Source organism: Orcinus orca, chromosome 16, assembly GCF_937001465.1.
Source record: "Orcinus orca chromosome 16, mOrcOrc1.1, whole genome shotgun sequence".
Classification (NCBI taxonomy): Eukaryota; Metazoa; Chordata; class Mammalia; order Artiodactyla; family Delphinidae; genus Orcinus; species Orcinus orca.
In genome coordinates this window covers 78,086,726-78,108,189 of record NC_064574.1, presented here as the reverse complement: position 1 = coordinate 78,108,189, position 21,464 = coordinate 78,086,726, and the positions used below count along the sequence as shown (strand labels likewise).

At 58.4% G+C, this 21,464-nt stretch overlaps 1 protein-coding gene across 9 annotated transcripts in view; it reads left to right on the top strand.

Moving 5' to 3' along the window:
• The first annotated feature begins 8,887 nt into the window (after window positions 1-8,887).
• Window positions 8,888-21,464, top strand: part of GTF2IRD1 (GTF2I repeat domain containing 1) — a 112,673-nt gene continuing 100,096 nt past the window's right edge. For 4 of the 9 annotated variants that reach the window (XM_049699856.1, XM_049699857.1, XM_049699853.1 and 1 more), the window contains exon 1: window positions 8,892-9,168. The gene's annotated coding sequence lies outside the window, so the exon portion shown is untranslated. Of the gene's footprint in view, window positions 9,169-21,464 lie in introns of all 9 variants that reach the window. The other 5 variants (XM_049699859.1, XM_049699854.1, XM_049699860.1 and 2 more) reach the window with 4 other exon arrangements.

Here is a 21,464-nt window from a genome sequence, read left to right as displayed (position 1 = left end):
TTGGGTGTGGAAGGACCATCCTTTCTGTGCCCCCTCACCTCCCCGGTGGCAGTCACACCACAGCTCTGGAGAGCCCTCTGTTGGTGGGGTGACAGCCTGCAGGCTTCTGAGTGCTTCCTGCTGAGCCGAAAGCAGGAATGATTTAAGGTAGACACGGGGAGGATCGTTGGGGGTTAAAATGGATCAGCAAATGGCCAAGCAGAAGTTCTTCTGGTGAGGATGGAGTGGGGGACCACATGCCCGCTGTGTCCCTCCTATCCCTCACCCCATCCTCAAGGTCTGGGAGGTAGTGACCTCATGCTATCCTCTATCATAATATTTACCAACAGTGCTGCAATTGAGCCCGGCAGCTCAGCAATTATAATCATGTTATCATTATTGCTGATAATTCTGATCATAAGCATAAATTATAAACAGGGGCAGGGCCCAGCAGGTAGGCACAGGGAGGGCATGTAGCGGCAGGGAGACCGGCCTCCCTCCCCACTCACCCACTCCCGCTCCCCCTCCTGTTTTCTGGCCAAGACCACATGTCCCCTCCGGAGCCTGGCCCTGGGATACTGGTAGCTACAGGTGGCCCTTTCCCGCCGGGGTCCCTGGCTGTCCTGGCCACCTCTCACCGAGCCCTACTCTGCCTCACAGAAACTATTACGGTGCAATTATTACAGAGATGGTCATTCCAAAGTGATCTTTCAGTTACCCCACAGCTGCAACCATGGAGACGGCCCCAGCGCAATTACATGCCTCTCTCTGTTCTTGAAAGATTCCAGGAGAGGAGAGTCGGAGGATACAGAGAGCAGGGACGGCAGAGACAAGAGGCGCAAGGAGAGAGAGCCGCAGAGAGCAAGAGAAGTGAGGACCCCCAGAGACAGAGAGAGACAGAAACACAGAGACAGAGAGAAACAGCGGCCCCTGAGAGAGCTGGGAGAGATAAAGGCTCAGGGAGAGAGAGATGACAGACAGCATCACGTGAAAGATGTAGACAGAGAGACAGAGACAGATTCAGAGAGAGACGGAGATGATACGGGAGGAGAGACAGAGGCCAGGGCAGACACAAGGACATAGAAACAGACCCAGGTGCATATTTTGCTGGAGACAGCCACATAAAAAGATAGCAACAGATGGAGAGTAACAGAGAGAGAGAGAGAGAGAGAGAGAAAACAGAGACCAGCAAGTCACGTGACAGCAGACAGATGAGGCCTTTTTCATTCATCCATTCATTCATTCAGCAAATGTTTGTGGAGCCCTACTGTGGAGGGCTGGGTGCTGGGGACCCCGAGGCACACCAGGACCCCTCTCCATGTCTGTCCTCACGTGATTTTAATGGGTGAGTCAGACAGGGACTGAATCATCACTCACCCAACGTAAAATTCCAATGGGAGCAAGTGTTCAGAGTTTCTCCCCTGCTCTTTCCTCAGGGGCTCTGAGAGCCTTGGTGGGATGGGCGGCCGGGTCAGTGCGGTCAGAAAGGCTGAGATCTGGAGGATAAAGAGCTGACTTGGTTAGGCGTTGGGTTTAGAAGGACTGTGTATGCAAAGGCCCACTTGCATGCAGTGATGCAAAAGCAAAGCCTTGGTTCCAGACTTCCCCTTGGGAGATGGGCTGGTATGGAAGGCTGATGGGGGAGACAGGGAGACCCTGTGTGATAAGTCTTCTCCTGGGGGTGCAGCAGGAAACCCTGGGGCGGAAAGGACTATTTCAGCACGTGCTGAGGCCCTGGACCAGCGGGCCCATGGCATGGATGCCAGACGGGGCTTCTGGTTTACTATTTCCCATGGGACCCAAGAGTGTGGCCTCGGCCACCCCCATTCCCCCTCAGGCTGAGTTGGGTGCCCCCTCTGGCTCCAGTGCACGGGGCCTCTTCATTGCTGCGTACACCACATCGTTGTGTGTTCATTGTCGGCTCAGAGCTCCCAGGGGCAGGTGGAGACTGGGTCTAAAGGATGCCTGCTACAGAGAGGGTGCTTTGGTGTGGAATCAGGGCCTCCCATCGCAGGGCTGATCTGGCCCGGCCAGATGTCTGTCCTGACTGCTGGTCTGGGCACTGGCAGCCTGTGAAGGAGGAGCCAGGCTGGAGCGCCGTGTGGCACAGGGGACGTGGCTATGGGCTGGAACTGTGTGGCTGTCTGGGCAAACCACAGATGCCAGCGCCTGAGCGACCCTTGGAGAACATGAAGGCTAGTGATCCCCAAACTTGAATGTGTATCAGAAAGACCTGAGGACTGGGTTCTGAAGTGTAAAGTTCCCAACCCCTCTGGTGTCCAGGCCAACACATCTCCAGGAAGGGGCTGGACCTGCGCTTTTTTTTTTCTTTTTTTTTTTTTTTGGCCACCGTGCAGCATGCAGGATCTTAGTTCCCCAACCAAGGATCAAACCCTTGCCCCCTGCAATGGAAGCACAGGGTCTTAACCACTGGACCACCAGGGAAGTCTCTGGACCTCTGGTTTTTTTTTTTTTTTTTTTGCGGTACGCGGACCTCTCACTGTTGTGGCCTCTCCCGTTGCGGAGCACAGGCTCCGGACGCGCAGGCTCAGCGACCATGGCTCACGGGCCCATCCGCTCCACAGCACGTGGGATCTTCCCGGACCGGGTCACAAACCCATGTCCCCTGCATCGGCAGGCGGACCCTCAACCACTGCGCCACCAGGGAAGCCCGACCTGTGCTTTTAACAAGCACAGGGGAGGAAACTGAGGCCCAAGTCCCACCATCAGTAGCTGAGCTGAGATGGAAGATGCCACAACACGACCCCCAGTTCCAGCTCGTCCACTTGCCTCCCCTGGTCCCTGCCCTTGTGTCAAGCACTGGGCTGGGGCTCAACTCACTATATGCCTTGGGCTATGTTAGAAACCCCCTCTGCAGATGAGAAAACTGAGGTTTGGAGAAAAGAAAGTACCCAAACAACACAGCTGAGCTTCAGTTCTTGCTGTGCTAGACTTCCAGCAGGGAGGGGGGCGCCCGGCTTCTCCGTGTCCTCTCTTCCCCGCACCCTCCATGGACACACACTCATAGCGGGAAGTCCCCCCAGAGCTTTTCTACTGACTTTGCTCTTTTCCTACGGTTTCTGGGGAAGTTGCTTTGAAGTGTTTTCCCCTTGTTTTTTCCTTTTCTGGCCCTGAAGTTGTTCTAAGTCTTCACTAATTTATAACTCTAAATTTGCTCAGCAGAGCTGCTGCCTGGTTCCCGCTGGGGGTGGGGGTGGGAGTGGGGGGCTGGAGGGCCAAGACCTGAGAAGCAGGGGCCCCTCATGGGGGATGATGTGAGGGACAAAAGCTTTGCTCCCCCTTGTCCCACATCCTCCAAGTTGGGGCCACGGAAGACTCATCGGCGGCTTCAGCCTAACTTCTGGGTGGGATGATGGAATCGTAACCTTGACCGTGTTTCTCAGGTGCCTCCCTGAGCCTGTTTCTTCCACAGAATGGGCTTGATGGGGGATGCTGAGTACCATGCCTGGCTTAGAGTAAGCATTCAGTAAGTGTTGGTTATTGTGGGGTTTTTCGGTTTTGGGGTGTTTTTGGCTGTGCCGCGTGGCTTGCAGGATCTTAATTTTCCCAACCAGGGATTGAACCCAGGCCCACGGCAGTGAAAGCACCTAGTCTTAAGCACTGGACTGTCAGGGAACTCCCACGTTATTGTTATTACTAGTATTTTTCAATGGTTGCTCTGTGGAGCAGGGAAGGGAGGGATGGAAAGCGGGGGGCAGGGGGTCTACGGGGGCTTCTCAGAGGAATCAGCAGATGAAGGGAATTTCGAGGCAGCTCCAGGACCTCCACTTCTGCTCCCATCCAGAGCAGCATATGGACTGAGCTTCTCTGCAAGAGTTTATTGGAAAAAAAGATTTTGCAACTTAAAAAGGGTTGGAAAATTACCTCACAGACCCGCATTTTCCAACACATGGCCACTAGTTACATATTAAAGTCTGTCTGGCCGAAACTGGGATGTGTTTTAAGTGTGAAATAGACACTATTTTCAAAGACTTAGTATAAGGAAAATAATGTAAAATATCTCAATTTTTAAAAATATTACATGTTGGGGCTTCCCTGGTGGCGCAGTGGTTGAGAGTCCACCTGCCGATGCAGGGGACGCAGGTTCGTGCCCCAGTCCGGGAAGATCCCACATGCCACGGAGCGGCTGGGCCCGTGAGCCATGGCCGCTGAGCCTGCGCATCCAGAGCCTGTGCTCCGCAACGGGAGAGGGCACAACAGTGAGAGGCCCGCGTACCGCAAAAAAAAAAAAAAAAAATTACGTGTTGAACACACTTTGGGTGTGTTGGGTTAAATCAAATATACGACTAAAATGAATTTCACCTAGTTCTTTTACTCTTTCAACACGGCTACTAGGAAATTTAAAATTCCCTCCGTGGCGTGCATTTGTGGCTCATATTCTATTTCTGTTGGCCCGCGTGGCCGTACCCTACTTACCAGGGCCAAACCCCGGGGGCCTGGGAGGCTGGAGCTGCAGAGCTGCCTGTGTCATGAAAGGAAGACCTCCCTGCCTCCCAGCTGTCTGCCCCAGCTTGCCGGGGTGCCCGAAATCCCAGTACTAGGGCTTTGCTTTCTGGGGTCTGGAAAGCTTGGAAGAAGGCAGATGATTTCTGCCCTTAGCCTTCTGGATGAGCCGTGGAAAGAAAAATCTGGGGGGACAGGGCCCAGGCAGGGGATGAAAGGAGATGCCCGGAGGCCTGAGGGACGGCCCCTTGTTGGGGGAGGGGGTTGGAAATCTGGGTCCCAGCCTTGGGACCCCCAAGCGAGCCCATCGCCAGTCCTTTTCTCCTGCGCAGCCCTCGCACCATCTGAGCACCCTGGCTGACAGGGATAACATTCAACATCTAGGCTGACAGATTCTCTGCTCACCTTGCCTGACCTTGTTTTATGGATTCTGCACGCTGTCTTGAAAGCACATTTCCATCCATCAAACCTATTTTCCCTTTGGTTTCCATGATGGAATAAGAGATAGGTTGCTCTGGAGAGAAACAGGAGTAGTGAAATCCAGAGACCATTCAAGTCTCATGTTTAAAGCCTGGATAGTTATTATCAGATAAAATCATTCTTCCTGAAGGTCCAAGGAAAGCCACGGAGATGGCAGAAAAGAACGGCCGCTGGGGGGATCGGGGTCCAGAGGTCCTCGCCTGCCACTCGCCGCTGGGCTGCTGTGGGTTGGTCCTTCCCCTTTCCGCTCTCAGCACTGCGGGCTGCTCACCTGTAAGAGGAGAGCATTGGGCTCACCGTCCTCCCCTTTGGCCCTTGTGTTCACAGGGCAGCCAAGCCCCAGGCTCCCTCTGGGCTTGTCCCAGTGTTCAGAAAAGGGATACCTTGTTGGAGATGGCTGGGCTGTCCTTCTATCCCCCACTCCCACCCCCACCCCGGGGAGTCTCACCTCCAAGGAACAAGGAGCCAGAAGTGGCCCAGAATCATGGGAAAGGAAACAATGCACAAGGAGGTCAGGGATCCAGGTTGGGCCCAAACCCCCAGGGTGCAGAGGGCAGAGTCCATACGGCAGGTCTCTCGGGTGGCCAGTCTGCTGGTCAGAGACCCTGAATCAAACACACTGGGCCGGGAAGAAGAGACCGGCCCCTGCCTGGGAGTTCCTGGGCTGATGGGGAGACAGGACGCCCAGACGCACCGTCACTTCCACAAATGACCAACCCTCCTACATTCCCACTTGTGAAATGAGACAAGTGAACGAGGGCGTGCAAAGGGCTTTGTCATGGGAGCAATCCTGTGGCTTTGAGAGAGTTAGGAGGAAGGTGGAGAGAAGAGCCTTGGTTTCCACATCTCTGTAATAGTGGGGACCTTGCCAGGCCTGGGCGAGGATGGGGCAGGGCCAGTGCAAAGGCGCTTCATAAAGCTGGCAGGAGAAGTTCCTGTAGGTGCAAAGAAGCCACTGGCAAGGATTTCTCAACCAAACTCCCCTCTCTGCTTAAGGAGGTGTTGCTGCCCTTCTCGGGAGAAGGAATTGAACTTGACAGAAATGTGAGTGTCCATGACCTTGTCCTTAGAATCCCCACCTCCTTATGAAAAGCAGTCCAAGCAAAAACTCCACGTCTCACTTTGCCCCCTAGATGAAACCAACAAATTTATTATTATTTATTTTTTGTGGTACGCGGGCCTCTCACTGTCGTCGCCTCTCCCATTGCAGAGCACAGGCTCCGGACGCGCAGGCTCAGCGGCCATGGCTCACGGGCCCAGCCGCTCCGCGGCATGTGCGATCTTCCCAGACCGGGGCACGAACCCGTGTATCCTGCATCGGCAGGCGGACTCTCAACCACTGCGCCACCAGGGAAGCCCGAAACCAACAAATTTTTTAAATGAGCATTGTTGTCGAGCACCTACCATGCAACAAGTACTTTGCTAAACATTTTCCTGTATTGCATGCCATTTAATCCTCATAGCAATCTTATGAAGAAAGGACTATCTTTTTTTAATTTAATTTATTTTTTTTATACAGCAAGTTCTAAGAGATATTAGTTATCTATTTTATACATATTAGTGTATATATGTTCATCCCAATCTCCCAATTCATCCCCCCCACCCCCACTTCCCCCCTTGTGTCCATACGTTTGTTCTCTACATCTGTGTCTTTATTTCTGCCTCGCAAGCCAGTTCATCTGTACCATTTTTCTAGTTTCCACATATATGCATTAATATACAATATTTGTTTTTCTCTTTCTGACTTACTTCACGCTGTATGACAGTCTCTAGGTCCATCCACTTCTCTACAAATGACCCAATTTCGTTCCTAAGAAAGGACTATCTTGACTCCATTTTACAGATGAGGAAGCTGAGGCCCAGAGAGGGCAGCTAACTTGGCCTAGGACACAGCCAGTGAACGTGGAGCCAGCTGTCATACCCCAGTCACACGCAACTGAGAGGGGCAGGGCCTTCTGCTCTATAACACTGCCCCCAGTCTCTGCCTGGGTGAGGCTGAAGTGAGGCTGGCTGTTCCCACGTGGAGGAGCAGCCCAGAGGCAGGCCGTGCCCTCCCGGCACTCCACTTGTTTGTCTGCCGCTCTGGATTCTGCCTGCAGAGGGCAGTCCTGAGCACACACCAAGCCTCGGATCCTCTAGGCCCCCCGCCGGGGTCCAGAGGTTTCTGGCACTCTGCCCCTGGACTTGGGGTCCAGGAAGCATTCTGCCCAGAAGCCAACAGCTCAGCCAGCCAGCCCTTCCTGGGACCAGCTTCCCCTAGCTGGGCGCACTGAGGCCATGCCTAACCCCCCAAACCTCATGGGTCTTTGCAAATGTAATGGAGGGACCATAGGCCAGTGGGCAGAATGAGGGCTATGGAGAGGGTCCCAGCAATGCCACTCACATGCTGCATGTCCCTAAGCAAGTCACTTCATCTCATTATAAAACGAGGCCAATAATACTGCCTTGCAGGCTTCATGTAAGGAATGGTGATAGCCTAGCTTTATGCCTAGTAGATACAGGTGCCTGGTAGACGCTTAACTAGCAGTGCCCATCATCACTGTTAACTGCAGAGACCATACCGTGGTTCACTGAGAGGCTGCAGGAAGGGGGAAATGGAGGCTCTGAGGGGTGAACTGCCTTGCCCAAGGTCACACGGTGGTAAGAGCCAGGATTTGAAGTCACCTGGTCAGCCTCCAGACCCTGGCCTTTCCCCTTAGTCACTCTGCCACCCCAGGGCCAGCACAGGGCAGGTGGGGATGTGAGTCTGAGGGGGACCACAAGACAGGGTGCTTCAAGGGGTCCCCAGGCCTCCCAGCGGCAAGGAGGATGAGAGAGTATCCCCAAGAGGCCAGGGCACCATGGGATAGAGGGCATGACTGTGGCCTCATTCCCAATCCCCTGCTCTGGCTGATACCCTCTGTGGGCAAGGCATTCAATGGGCACAAGGGGCCCTCTGGGCTTGGCCTCGGGCTGGGCAGTGTGGACACAGCCTGCCAGGGGGACACCTGGCCAGTCAAGGTCAGCCTTTACCAAGGGCCCGTTGTGTGCCCGGCAGGGCCCCAGTGGGCTTTGCTAGGACCTAGTAGATTCTCAGTCTGAGTCCCTCCATCTAGGCCAGGCACTCCCTGGGGTTGGGGCCTGCCTGGCCTGTTTCCCTCCCCACAGGGTCCAGCATAGCAAGGGCCTAGCACAGGGCTCAGGGCACTGCCATGAACCATCGTGCTCCTCGTGATGAATTAAGATGCACACTTTGCAGAGGATCGGAGGTGTGCTTCTGACTCCTAGCACGGCTGGTATGGAGGGGAAGGGGGTGGCCCTGGAGGGGAAGGGGGGGAGTCAGGAGGGCTGCCCAGACAAGATGGGACCTGGCGTGTTCAACTGCATCTGCTGTGACCTTCAGCATGTCACTGCCTTCCTTTCCATCCCAGGGGACAAAGGCTGAAAGAGGCACCCGGGCCAAGCCACCGGGAAATAACCTGGGCACGACAGGGGTGACCAGCCGCTGCACTTCCAGTTTCCCCAGCGCGTGGCGCGCCGGGCCTACGGTCGCTCCGGGCCCCGGTGTCTCCCGGGGATCCTCCCGGAGCCCGTTGAGTGACCTTGACCCTCCGGCCCGGCTCCTGCGCCCGGGTCTCCCGGGGCCGAGCCGCGGCTTTCTAATCCGCCGCGGCCTGACCTGGGGAGGCAGAGGGGCGTCGCGGGCAGCCAGGGGGCGCCGGGGCCGCCCCTCCTGAGGGCCACCCTGGCGGCGGGCGCTGCGGCGGAGCGCGCTCAGGGCGCTGGGCGCGGGGCGGGGGCACGGCGCTCCCCCCGCGGTGCCCAGGCCGGGGCGCGGGGCGGGCAGGGCGGGCTAATCCCGTATGTAAATGGCAGCCAATGGAGGGTGGTGTTGCGCGGGGCTGGGATTAGGGCCGGGGCGAATGGCTGGCAATCTTACTGGGATTACAGAACAAAGAGCCTCCCTGCGCTCCCGCTCTCGGCTCCGCTCCCCGCGCCGCGCCCCGCCCTCCGCCGCAGCCCGCGCCGGGGGTGGGGGCCGCCGAGCGCCAGCCCCCCGGCCGGCCCGAGAGCCCCCGCCGGGCCCCCTCCCCGCCCAGCGCCCCGCTCTCCTCCCGCCCGCCCCCTCCGCCGCTCCGCGCCTCCCTCTGCCTCTCCTTCCCCCATTCTCCTGGATTAATTAAGGAGGCAGCGGCAGGAGTCTGAGTCCTGGCCGCGGGCCGGGGCCGGGGCGCCGCTGGCAGGAGCGCTTGGGGATCCTCCAAGGTAGGAGAAACTTTTGCGGGGGGCGGGCGCCGAGGCCCTTCTCCCCTCTCCTCCCACCCCCCCCCCCCCCGGGGCCCCCGCCCCTCCCCCTCAAGGTGTTACAGAATCTGGGTCCGGCTTTTGGGTGCATTGGGAGGCACGTGACTGGGATTATAATTCGGGCCGGGGGAGGGGAGGGACGGCCGCCCCCACCTGCCGGGAGGGGGTGGCAGTCGGGAGCTGTCACCCCCCGGCCCTTCCGGATGTAGGGGCGCCCGGGGCGGGCAGCGGGCGCCCGCAGGCTGCTGCAGTTGGCGAATGAGGTCAGTTGTGCTGCCCAGACGGCGGGCGCCAGTGTGGGAGCGGAGGGGGCTGGGAAGGCCGCGGCCCCCGCCCCCCAATTCCCCCCACCTCCGCCTTTCTCGGGCTGGGCCGGTCTCCTGGCCGGTGCCCCCCACTTATAGGCTGAGTTCAGGCAGGACTGAACAGGACAGCCAGGCAGGACTGCCCCGGCACAGTGGTTCCTGTTGGGGTCCCTGGGGAGGGGGCTGGCCTGAGTGGTGGCAGCTGAGCTCCTCGTGGGGTGGGGGGAAGGAGACTCAGAGGATGGCAGTGGGGGTCGCAAAGCTTTCAGAGGAGCAAGTTGAGGATGCTCTGTCTGTGGGTGGTCTCTGAGTTCCCGCAGATGGGTGGGGAGGCCCCTGGAGCAGCCATAGGATGTGGATGGGCTTTGAGTATGATGGGCTTAATGCCTTTCCTGGGTTCCCCAGCCCCTGCCTGTGGCCAGGGAGAGGGGTGATGCCCCGGCCTGGGCCCAGGGGAGAGGGGGACAGTGCATCTGAGAGTTCCGCCCTGCTGGCATTGCTGGAGGGGGCTCGAGCCCTGGACATCTGGCCCTGTGACCCAGGCTCCCAGGACTAGACCTGGGCTGGGTGGCTCCTGTGTCCACATCATAGCCCAAGTGAGGGAGCTCGGCATGTAGGGTCTCCTTGCCCGGCACGTGGGGAAGGCGATGGCCTTGGGTGGAGTATGGTGCTGTTGACGTGGGGCGTGGGGCAGGCCCGGACAGCTTCTAGAGGAGTGGGCATTTGCGGGGGCTTCTCTTACTGCCCACAGCAGAAGGAAGGGGTGGCCCGAAGCTGCTCTGACCCCTCTGGCCATCGTCTCCCTTGTGTGTCTGGTTGCTCGGTGGCCAGGACTGCTGCTCCCTGGTACTGACCTGGGGCCTCCGGGCTGGGGAGGTGCCTCTGAGCAGCCCATTTATTTCAGCAACGTCATTCCCAAAGGGTAAGGGCATCGACATCGATTATTTATTCAGAGTGAGAGGCAGTGGTGGGGGGGAGGCTGGTGACTGCTGGCAGGGAGGGGCCGGGCACAAGGGCAGAAAGGATGGGGGTGGTCAGGTGGCCATCAGGAGTAGGGGTCCAGGAGGGTGGGGGGTACACTCTGCCTTCTTCTGAACAGGGACCTGTGGACCAAGGGATAGGCCTGGCCCCAAGGGGACAGGATGTCGGAGCCCCCAATCTGCTTTTGGGAGGTGGGGAGCTTAAGACCACACCCCGTTCTGTACCCTGCTCCGAGGGTGACCTAGAAAGTTGTGGCTGTGACTCAAAGGGTCCCAGAGGACCCCAGCGGAGGAAGCGAGGCAGGGTTGGTTCTCGGCCGCCACTCACTGACCACTCGTTCAAAATGTGGGTGGACTTGGGGGGAAAAGGTTGCAAAACTGGGTCTGGGAAGGTAGCATTGTAGGGGCAGGCTTAACCTACTTAGGAGGACCGTTCTCTAGATGCTGGAGGAAGGGTCATTTATTTACAGTGTGCTTCATCTGTTCGTTTAAGGCAGTCTCCCCGAGCTGGCTAGCCTTCTGACGTGGTTCTAGTTGTTTGATGCTTGGAAATAGTCGGAAAGGCAGACGTAATGATAGGGGTCTCGGAGACAGCTGTTCTTGCAGCCTCCCTGTCTCCAGCAGCCAGGGCGTCCCCAGTTTGGTAATGGCCCAGTTGTTGGAGACCCCGGGTGAGGATCTGAGGGTGATGTGGTGGGTGACAGCTTGGGGCTCTCGTGTCCTAAGCGTGACCTTGGAACCACAGACCGCATCTGCTGGTCCATCCTCATTCCAGGTTCTGCTTCGTGTCCTCTGGCTCTCGTCTGCCCACCCGCTGCCTCCTGGGCCCATTCTTTGAAACCTGCAATCTTACAGTTTTCCTGAATGGCCTTTGCACGTGCCGTTCCTCTCACCTCAGAGGTTCTTCCCACCTGCAGGGGCAGGGCTTCCTGAAATGGCCCCACTTGGTGAGGATGGGGGATAAGAGCTGTAGAATTTGCCTTTTTCCTCTCCTCTGTCGGGACTCAGCTGGCTGTCATGTCCTCCAGCCGGAAGCCTTCCCAGACCTTCCCAGGACTGGCCAAGGTGCTACCTCTGTGTCCCCATGACATTTCTGTCCTTCCCCTGTCCCAACATTGATCTTAATCAAGAGTTACACATCCCGATTGTACTAGGGACAGGGCGGGGACTGAGGCTTGCTTTTGGTTCCGTGGTGCCCCAGGGCTGGTCCCCAAATACTTATTGAGTGAATGAATGAATGAAGTCCTGCCCCAGGGTCCGAATTGCTAAGCACACTTTCTCGCCTTGTTCCTGAATTCCCGTCTCTGGGGCAGATTCCCACAATGGTTGGAATCCCGGGGTCTTTTCCTGAGCTTCCTGCCCCACATCCTCTGGGAGGCCCCTCACCCCATCACCCCAGCCTGTGTCTCCCCCAAACCTGAGTCTGGGGCTTTGCTCCCTGAGCGTCATCCATCCAGCGTCTCTTGATCCTCCGACTCTCAGCCACTTGCGGACATCTCTCTCTCTGATGCCCTGCAGCCAGGACAGAGCCAGGTTCCTTGGGACAGACCAGGAGGGCGTGCCAGCTCCAGGGGTTCTGTGGAGGCCTCAGGGGGCACTGGGAACAGGAGCTGCAGGGTTAATTCACAAGTCCCGGAGAGCAGAGCGAGACCCAGGACCGAGGGCTCGGGATCCCCCGGGAGGATGTGGGGCCTATGAGATGTGACCCCTTGTGGTGACTGGAAGGGAATCCCGGCAGGAATTCACAAGCAGGGGCAGGTGGGGAGGATTGTTTTATATGGGAGGAGTGAAGGAGACAAACCTGGTCCGAAGACAGTGGCATGTCACCCCTTTGGTGACAGGGTGACAGTGGAGACTTCTGGGTGTAAATGTTGGGGTGTGCAGGTGAGTCCCAAGGGGAGCCAGTCTCGCTGGGCGCCCGCCCGGGTTCCTCATTTGCAGGATGTCTGGCTGGGACTGTCTCACTGGGGTTGATATTTCGTCAGTTCAGACTTCGTGCTATGGGTTATGTCTGATGACACAAAGAGGCTCAGAGCGCTGGGGGAGGATGGCGCGTGGGGCACTGCCCTTGTTCACTTCGGGGTGAGGCTTTGCTTTGACCAGGCACGGGCTTGGCGTGAGTGGCGGGGGTGTGCCTGGCAGGGAGCAGAGCTCTCGCTCCGAACTCCCTCCTGGTCCCGAGCTGGGCCTGGCTGACCCACAGCTATTTGTGTGCCCACCTGTCTCCCTCCTTCAGGACCACCTGCTCCGGGCTGCCAGATTTAGCCAGTTAAAAGAGGGACACCCGGTTACATTTGGATTTCGGCTAAGCAACAGATCATGCAGTATTGGGGCTCTCAGTGACACTAAAAATTTACTTCCTGTTTACCTGAAGTTCAGACTGAACTGGGGGTCTTGTGTTTTTTTCCGGCAACCTTTCCGCTGCGGCCTCTGGGCAGTGAGACTGTTGGGGGCTAGGGAGGGACTCAGGGTGTGGCTGGGGCCTGGAGTTGGGGTCAGGACTCAACCTGAGGGGCGGGGGATGGTCTAGAGCGAGTCTGAATCAGGCAGCGGCGATTTTCATTTCCTCGGTTGGGCTTTCTCCTGTCCGGGGTCCAAGCGTCCAGATCTCCTGTTAGGCCTGGGTAGTGTGGGGCCTCAGGGATCCCCAGGCTGGGAGGCCCTGGCGTTCAGTCTTCTGTGCCACTGCAGTCCATACGGTGTATGAAGAAGTGTTGGGAGGAGCAGGGAGGTTGCCGGGGTCGCCCTGTCTGACGCCGACTTAGGATTTGCAGAGCCAGGCCTGAGCCCTGGGAGGCCGTGTCTCTGGTGCTCCCCTCTCCAAGGCTGGAGATCGCACCTCCGGGGCCCCTGGTAGGGGAGAGTCCTTGGTGGGCTGGTCACAGGTTTGAGGGGCTGTCCCTTTAAAGGGATGCCGGGTGGGTACAGCATGCTGGTTGCTGGGAATTACCTCCCCGCTGCCATGCCACCATCCGAGGCAGAAGCCCCAGCGCCTGTGTTGCACTGAGGCCCCTGGAATGTCACGGGAGGGCGCAAGGCCAGGGAGTGACCCAAGTCCCCTGCCCCCAGCGGGCTGTGTGTTTGTGTGCGAAGTGGCGATGATGCCCCCGCCCTGCCTGAGCCCGGTGGTGGTGCTGTGGTTTTGGGGGGTTCGGAGTTGCATGGTGGAGGCTCCAGAGGGTGGTAGGTGGGTCACACCGCTGCAGGTCTGGAGTGGAGACGGGGTGGGAAGCCAGAGGCGAGAGGTCCCAGCTTGAGGGCTTGGGGTCCTGGGCAGCTCCTAGGTGCCCGGCCTGGCTGTGTGGTTGGGGAAGGAGGGACAGCTGAGGCCGTGTCCCTTCCTGGCCTGTAGCTGGAGGAGACTCTTCAGGCTGCTTCTCTCCTGGAGGCTTGGGCAGGACCAGGCCTGTTTGCTGGTGGGGTCTAGTGGGGTCTCAAGGTACATTTTCTGGCTACTGGCAGAATTGCCCTATGCGGGGGTCTGTATCTGTCCATCCATCCGTCGGTCACTCCACAAGCTAGTGCGAAACTTGCAGAGGCACCAGGTCTGCAGGGTCTCAGGTCCTGGCATCCAGCCCCAGGCCGGCACGTAGGAAGGGCTCACCCCACGTGTTATCATGTATATTGTCGAGGGATGAGGAATATCTGGTGAAATGCCCAGGGCTTAAGTGTGCCGTCCAAGGAACTCGACCAATGCATGCATTCACATAGCCCAGCCCCTGTCAAGACGTAGAACATTCCATCCCCCCCAAAGTTTCTCTCAAGCCGGTATGCAGCCAGCCCCCTCCCTTCCCCCAGCCCCTGGCAACCCCTGATCTGGTTTCTGTCTCTATGGCTTCACATCCTCTAGCGCGTCATATAAATGCAATCACGCAGTATGCAGCCTGCGTCTAGCTTCTTCCGTTCCGCCTAATGCATTGTCGGGGCATCGGGAGCTGGTCCTTTTTGTGGCTGAGTAGTACTCCACGGCACGGCTATACCACAGAGCTCTGCCGCTCTTCTCGTGGAGGAGAGCTGAGCTCTGGCTCGGGGCCGCCCAGAGGAGGGGGTATCTTTTCCTCATGTTCACAAAGACACCCCTTCCCCACCCGCTTTGAGAGCTGACCCTGAGCCAGGATCGCTGCACACTTCTGTCCGCAGAGCTGGAATTTCATCCTCCGTTTCTGGTGACTTGCACCAACGGGGAGCTCCCGATGAAATTACACCTGCCTGCAGCCGCCCTCAGGGCTGCAGTCTTCCACCCGCCCAATAACCAGGTGGCTTCCTGGACAATTGATGCTCTGGGGGCAGAGGGTGAACCTGAAGGGAGGGAAGTTCTCTGTGCCCGGTGGTGCCTTGCCTGTCTCTGTGTGCCCCGCTCCCCCAGGAGTCTGGGGGTCTCTGGCAGTGAGTCCCTGGTCTCCACTTCTGCGGCTCTATAGTTTGGGATACAAATTCTGTGTTTTCCTGAAACAAGCGGATATGGGAGGAGGGCAGGCAGGAGCCTGATTTAGGGTCAGACAGAATGGGACTGTGTGACCTCGGGTGGGTGACACCACGTCTCTGTGCTTCGGCCTGGTCATCTGTGAACAGAACAGAGCATCTGGTTTCCAGGGCCAGCATGAGCCTCAGCAGGGGTCACACAAGCTGCTGGGCTTCCGCAGAGCCCTGGAGGGCACGGGACCCCGCGGGAGAAGGAGGTGGGGACATGCCGGCCTCCAGCACCCCGTGTCCCCCTCTGAGTTGGAGTAGGGCCACTTCTATCCAAGTTACCTGTTAGGGCTCTGGATAAAACGTTGGTTGCCACCCATCTGAGATCCACAGATGTGCTGAATGTCCGTGTGGACGGCAGCACTGAGATTTCGGTTGGTCCCAAGCTCCTGGTCAGGCCGATTCCAGCTCTGCCGCCTGCCTGCTGTGCGTGGCTTGGATGACTGCCAATCTGCTGAGCCTCAGTTTGACCATCTAGAAAATGGAGGCGGCGCTGCCTGTGGGCTCATGAATGGCGGTCCCTGAGTGAAGGGGGGCCCCCCCAGGGGTCGTGGCTTCCTAAGGAAAGGGAGCACCGTGGGTGACAGCAGCATGGCCTATGGGTGTCTTGAGAGATTTGGGGGGTTTTAACTGTTTCTTGTGAGGAAGTCATTGACTTTTCCTGATGAGCCAGCTGCCCCCCCCACCCCACCATTGTCCCCTCCCCCATGTCCTCAAAAGCTGGACCCCTGAGTCCCACCCTTGAGCTGTACTCGGTGGAGGGACCATGGCAGGCTAGCCCTGTGCAGAAGGGCCCTTGGGTGGCTCCCTGGAGCAGGCAGGACTCCTGCCTGCCCACCCACCCAGCCAGCTCCAAGGTGGTCCTGGCGGGCTCCAAGGGGGTCTTGTGACTGGGCCCATCTGGTGTCTCATGTTTATCCAGGAGCTGGTTTTTCAGGTGTGGTGGCTTTCAGCAGAGAGGCCCAGCTTGGGAAAGGTAGGGCCTCTGGGAAGGAGCTAGGTGCCCCTGTTCTCCATGTGTACCCTGGCTGGGGGGTGCAGTCCTCTGGGTGGATAGGCTAACCACATCCTCCCTCTGATCCTGGTCCATTGCCCACCCGCCCACCTGGAGCCAGCCACTGCCTCAGATGCTCTGTTCTCTGCACATCCAGGGCGGGGAGATGCTCCTGGACGCCCTGGGTGGGAGGCCAGTGCCCCTCCTTGGGGGCAGGCTCCTTTGGCTTCCTTAGAGCTTCCCCGCTTCCCAGCAGGGTGCCGTTTAACCATCAGAGCCTTTGAAACCAGACAGGCAAGGGTTGGAGCCCCAGTTCTACCCCTCACCTGCTGTGTGACTTCAGACGAGTGACTTTACCTCTCTGAGCCTCACCTGAACAAATGAGTGTGGTTATCCCTGCGTGACAGGGTTCTTGGGAGGATCCGCATGTTCAGTTGGGAGAAGCTGGTCCCCATCCCAGTGAAGAGTGGTTTCTCAACTTGTCACACGATGATCCCAGAGGCTGGCCCTTGGAGAGCTCCAGGCCTGCCCAGAGAGGCCCTGGCCGCCACCATTCCCTGCTCTGCTCTTGCCTACTCTGCCCGCGGCGCGTGGGCTGTGCTGAGTCTCTGTTTCTGTAAGCTGGGAAAACCCCAGGGGTAGAAGTGCTTAGTCCCCTTGGCGTGTCCACCTCTCAGACCCTTGGGGTGGGTGATCAGGCGTCCCGATGCCAAGTCGTACCTTGGTGCTGGGCTACCCAGGGGTATGGGCCCCACCGTACTCCCCAGTGGGCCTGGGGGCAGCCTGCAGGAGGTGACTGGAGGACGGGTGGGATTCAGGAGTAGTCTGGGGTGGGGCGAGGTGGGGGCAGCAGTGTAGGAAAGGGTCCAGAGATGGGAAATGACACTCCAGAAGGTCTTCCGCGGGGACCAACTTGGGGGGGTGGGGGGCCTGTGTTGGATCCAGGTGAAGACCTTCATCTGATTGCCTCACTCCCAGCCAGGCCCTGTCTGTTCCTATGAAAGCCATGACGAGCTTCATCAGTTTTCAGAACATACTGCGTTCCCGTCTTGCTTCACAATGTGCTATTACTTCTCCTTTAAACACGTTTTCCCGCTCCCCATCCATTTCACTGGGCTAATTCTTGCGGGTCCCAGCTTGGATGTCACTTCCCTCCAGAAGCCTTCTCTGATGTCCCCTCCCGGGTCTGTGTTAAGTGCCCCTCCTCTGTGTTCCTACAGCTCAGCGCCGCTCGCCTGCTGTGTCCCAACTGGCCTTGTACTTGTCGGTCTCCCTCCAATGGGACAGGGCCGTGCTGCCCTGTCCCTCTGCATCCCTGCCCCCAGCTCGCTGCCTGACACAGTGAGTGTCCTGTACCCACTTGTTAAGTGAATTAGAAGCAAGCTGGGTGCCGGGACATTTGGGGCGGGGCCTTGGAAGGTCAAGGGGCTTTTCCACCCTTCCATCCCAGCTCTCACAGGCTCACCCCATCGTCCCCAGTTGCTGCCTCTGCTGGCCTGGCTGTGCCTCTCAGAGGCATCCGGGGGGTAATGGCAATGGTGGTGGGGGGCACTGTGTGCAGACCAGTTTGGGGGGTTCCCCCTCCGTGAAGGGCAGCTGGTGCGTGTGGAGAGAGCACAAGTGTGAAGCCTCAGAACAGTTAATCCCCTGGATTATTTAGACACATGCTTTTGTGCGTGCACGTGCGTGTGCACACATCTGTGTGGCGATCCAGAGGCCGCTGGCGGCGACCGTGCCCAGGACCTTGACGTTTAGCTGAGTCCTGACCACCAGCCTCAGACACATGCCGCCCAGTGTGCGGAGCCCCCTCCAGTCCCGGCGGGTGGCACAGGGACGAGACCATCAGTGAGGAGCGTGTTAGCTCCAGGTAATAGAAAGCCCAAGTACAGAGGCGTAAACAAAGAGGGGTTTATGTATCCCCCCAGGAAGAAGCCTGTGGGTAGGTCCTCAGAGCCTCGGGTTGGGGCTCAGTGGTGCCTTTAGGGACTTTGTTCTCTTCCTCTCTAGCATGTTGGATTTTTTTTTTTTTTGAAAATTATTTCCTTTAAAATGCACACTTCAGGACTTCCGTGGTGGTCCAGTGGTTAAGACTCCGTGCTTCCACCACAGGGGGCCCGGGTTCGATCCCTGGTCAGGGAACTAAGATCCCATGTGCTGCATAGTGCTGTCGAAAAAAAAAAAAAAGTAAAATGTACACTGCAGTGTGTTTTCATATATTCATAAAGTTGTGCAGTGTTCGCCATGGTCTAATTTCAGAGCATTTCATCACTCCAAAAAGAAGTCCTGACCCATTAAGTAGATACACACACACTCATCCCCTGGCAACCAGTCGGGGTCTGTCTTTCAGGATGTGACTTCTGTCCAGGGCTGGGGCCCAGAGCTTCTGTGGGAGCCCCCGTGCCACCTTCCTCAGGCACCCTTCTCCCTCCCCTACTCCTGAGCCTCCTGGATGGGGTGTGCCACAACCCTTAGAGCTGGAGGGGACCTCTTTTCCCTTTCAGATGGAGAAGCCGAGGCCCAGGGCTGGGAAGACACGTGGCTAAGGTCCCAGAGTTACAAGACTCAGGATGCAAAACCACATCTCGTGACTCTTGGTCCAGGGCTCCCTGTCCTCCGGCAGGTGCCCCGGAGCCTCCCCGGGCTTCCTCTTCTGGAGGCTGGGTGGACACATTGAGGCAGAACAGCTGGCGGGAGGTCTGGGGGCAGACCGTGGTGAGGGGGGTGGTGGTAGGGGAGTGAGAGTGATCAGGGTATGGGAAACACCCCAGAGGAGGAGAGAGGAGAGTCCGCAGCGGGACCTGGCGGCTGTAGATTCTGCTCGGAGGCAGGAGGCAGGGGGCTGCTGAGCAGTTGGTGCGATGGAGTGTAGGCTGGTGGCCCCTGGGACCAAGCAGGAGAGAGGGGCACTGATTTCTGCCCCCGGGAGCTCATGGTGTCACCTCGGGGAAACCTCAAGCCTCCTTATGTGTCCAGGGTAAATCCCAGTGGACACCATCCTTGGGATCTGTATAATGGGGCTGACGAACTGGAAGGACTGCCTAAAAAAGAGACCCCTGGAGCCCGGGGGCAGGGGTGGGCAGGTGGGGTATCGTGGGTAGTGACGCTCCTGGTACGGGTGGACCCAGCCTTGGTGATGCAGGTGCTACATTCATCTGGTGAGATGTTGAGTCACTGCCTGTGTGGGCTGCGTCCGTCCTCACGGCGCTGCCGAGAGCTCTCGAGGCTTCCGTGAGCACGTGGCGTGGTGGGCAGGTGGGCGTGGCACAGAGCTGGTGCTGGCTAAGGTCCGGGTGCCCACCACCCACCTTGGGGAGCCAGTTCAGAGCTATGTCAGTCCCACCAGGAGGGTTCTCACCCTGCAGGCCTTGGAGGGCCAGGACCCTGGAGCCCAGTGGGAGGGGACATAGGGATGCCAGGGGCAGTGCCTGGGACCCCTCCCTGCCGGCCTGCCCTTCTGCAGGGATAGAACTTTGGAAGAGGAGTGATTTTCTCATCCCAGGCTTCAGACAGGGTTTCTTTTTTGGCAATGAAGCCAGTGCCTCCTTGCTCCCATTTTCTTGGCTTCGTGTCTGCTGCTGCAGACGTGAGGGCAGACTGGGCGACCCCACGTCACGGAGGGCTGACAGCTGCCAGGATCTCCACCGTCTCCACAACTCATCCCAACGTCCCGGAAGGTCCGCGATCTTGGCACCGCCCTCCGCCCTGTTTTTGGCTCAGAAAATTACATCTCCGTATCTGTAGGGTCCCTTCTGGTTGTCAGGACCCATGATGACTCCCACGCTGGGCCTCACTGCGACCCCAGAAAGGAGGCCCGGCCGCTGTCCTGAAGCCCCTCACTCTCTTGAGGGAGGCAAAAAAGACAGTTTGGAATAACGAACCAAGGGAGGACCCCTCAGCCTTTCTGCAGATACCCGCACGCGAGCCGCTGGGCAGTGAGCCGTGCTTGGGGCGCTGCTCAGGGGAGGTGTGTGGGTGTCGGGCACATGTTTGCTTCTGGCAGGTTTTGCTTTGAAGCTGGCCCCGAAGTCTTCCTGCTGTGTGACCTTGGGCAAGCTACTCAGCCTTTCTGAGCATCTGTGTCCTCATCTGTCAGATGGGTAGAGTTGTGCTTGGAGGGTTGCTGTAGGGGGTTGAAAGAAGGATGCTAACAGCACAGCACTGGGTGGTCACACATAGCTGCTGATAAGGACGGCCGTACTGTGAGGCTTTGTGGAAAAGTGAGGTTCAGCCAGGACCCAGGCCAAGGTGGGATTTGGATAGAAAGACTCCGTTGGGGCCTGGCTCTCACCTCCCACCACTGCTCTGTGAGGAAGGAAGGAGCAGGGTGCCATAGGTGTCTACGGGAGGAGGAGACTGAGGCCCAGAGAGGGGAAGCAGGTTGCTCTACGTCACACAGCCCCGGCAGGTGGCACACCATCAGTTAGACCCAGATCTCCCAAGGGCTGGCCCTGTGCACGCTCCCGAGACCATGGGCTTTTGGAAGCGGGGGGTGCTGCCCATCAGCAGTGATCGGGCCCTAAGGAGGGAATGGTGTGACCTGGGCTGGGTTCCTCCAGGCTGTCCGAGTCCCTGGGGTTGGGAGAGAAGGGCAGGCACGGGTCACTTTATTGGTACTTTTTTTTTTTTTTTTTTTTTTTTTGCAGTACGCGGGCCCTTCACTGTTGCGGCCTCTCCCGTTGCGGAGCACAGGCTCCGGACACGCAGGCCCAGCAGCCATGGCTCACGGGCCCAGTCACTCCGCGGCACGTGGGATCTTCCCGGACCGGGGCACGAACCCGTGTCCCCTGCATCGGCAGGTGGCCTCTCAACCACTGCGCCACCAGGGAAGCCCGTGGGGTCACTTTATTGAATCACATCACCTGGCTGGAGCTTTAGGGGAGCCCCAGGTTGTCCCCGGTAGATCGAGGTAGCTGGGCTCCCCTCGCCCAAGTGAGGGTGGAGATGGGGGCTTGAGTTTGGAGAAGGAAGTGGTGTCTGTGCACCCGCCTGAGTACACACAGGAGGGGAGGGCCAGGGAGAGGAGCGGGAATGTGGCCTGGAGCCTTGGCTCCCCCTGGCTTGTGCGGTGGAGGGCGGGTCACCTACACGCTGGGCCTCAGCTGTCCAGTGTAGGACGGATGATGATCTAGATCCTGCCCCGCTCCCGGGGTGCAGGGGCCTCCGATGTGATGGTGTGTGAAAGCAGCTGTGGCCGGGGAGGGGTGATCGGTGTGCACCTGTGTGTGGGAGCCTGTGAGTGTCCCGCCACAAGAGAATGCGTGTCATCCCCTGGGGACCTGGTCATTGATGTGCACCAACCCCCTTATCCTGCAGGGGCAGGGATTCACCATGACACCCCTGGGATGGACCGTGTGGCTCCATCTTCCCCGTCTGGTGGCGTTCCTCGTCTAGAGCACACAGTGGGTCTGCAGGTGACACTTAACTATTTGTGAAAGGAATGACTGGGACTTGGGGCACCAGCACGTGTCAGCCATGAGACGTGTGCGTGAGTGTGCGGACAGAGGGTGC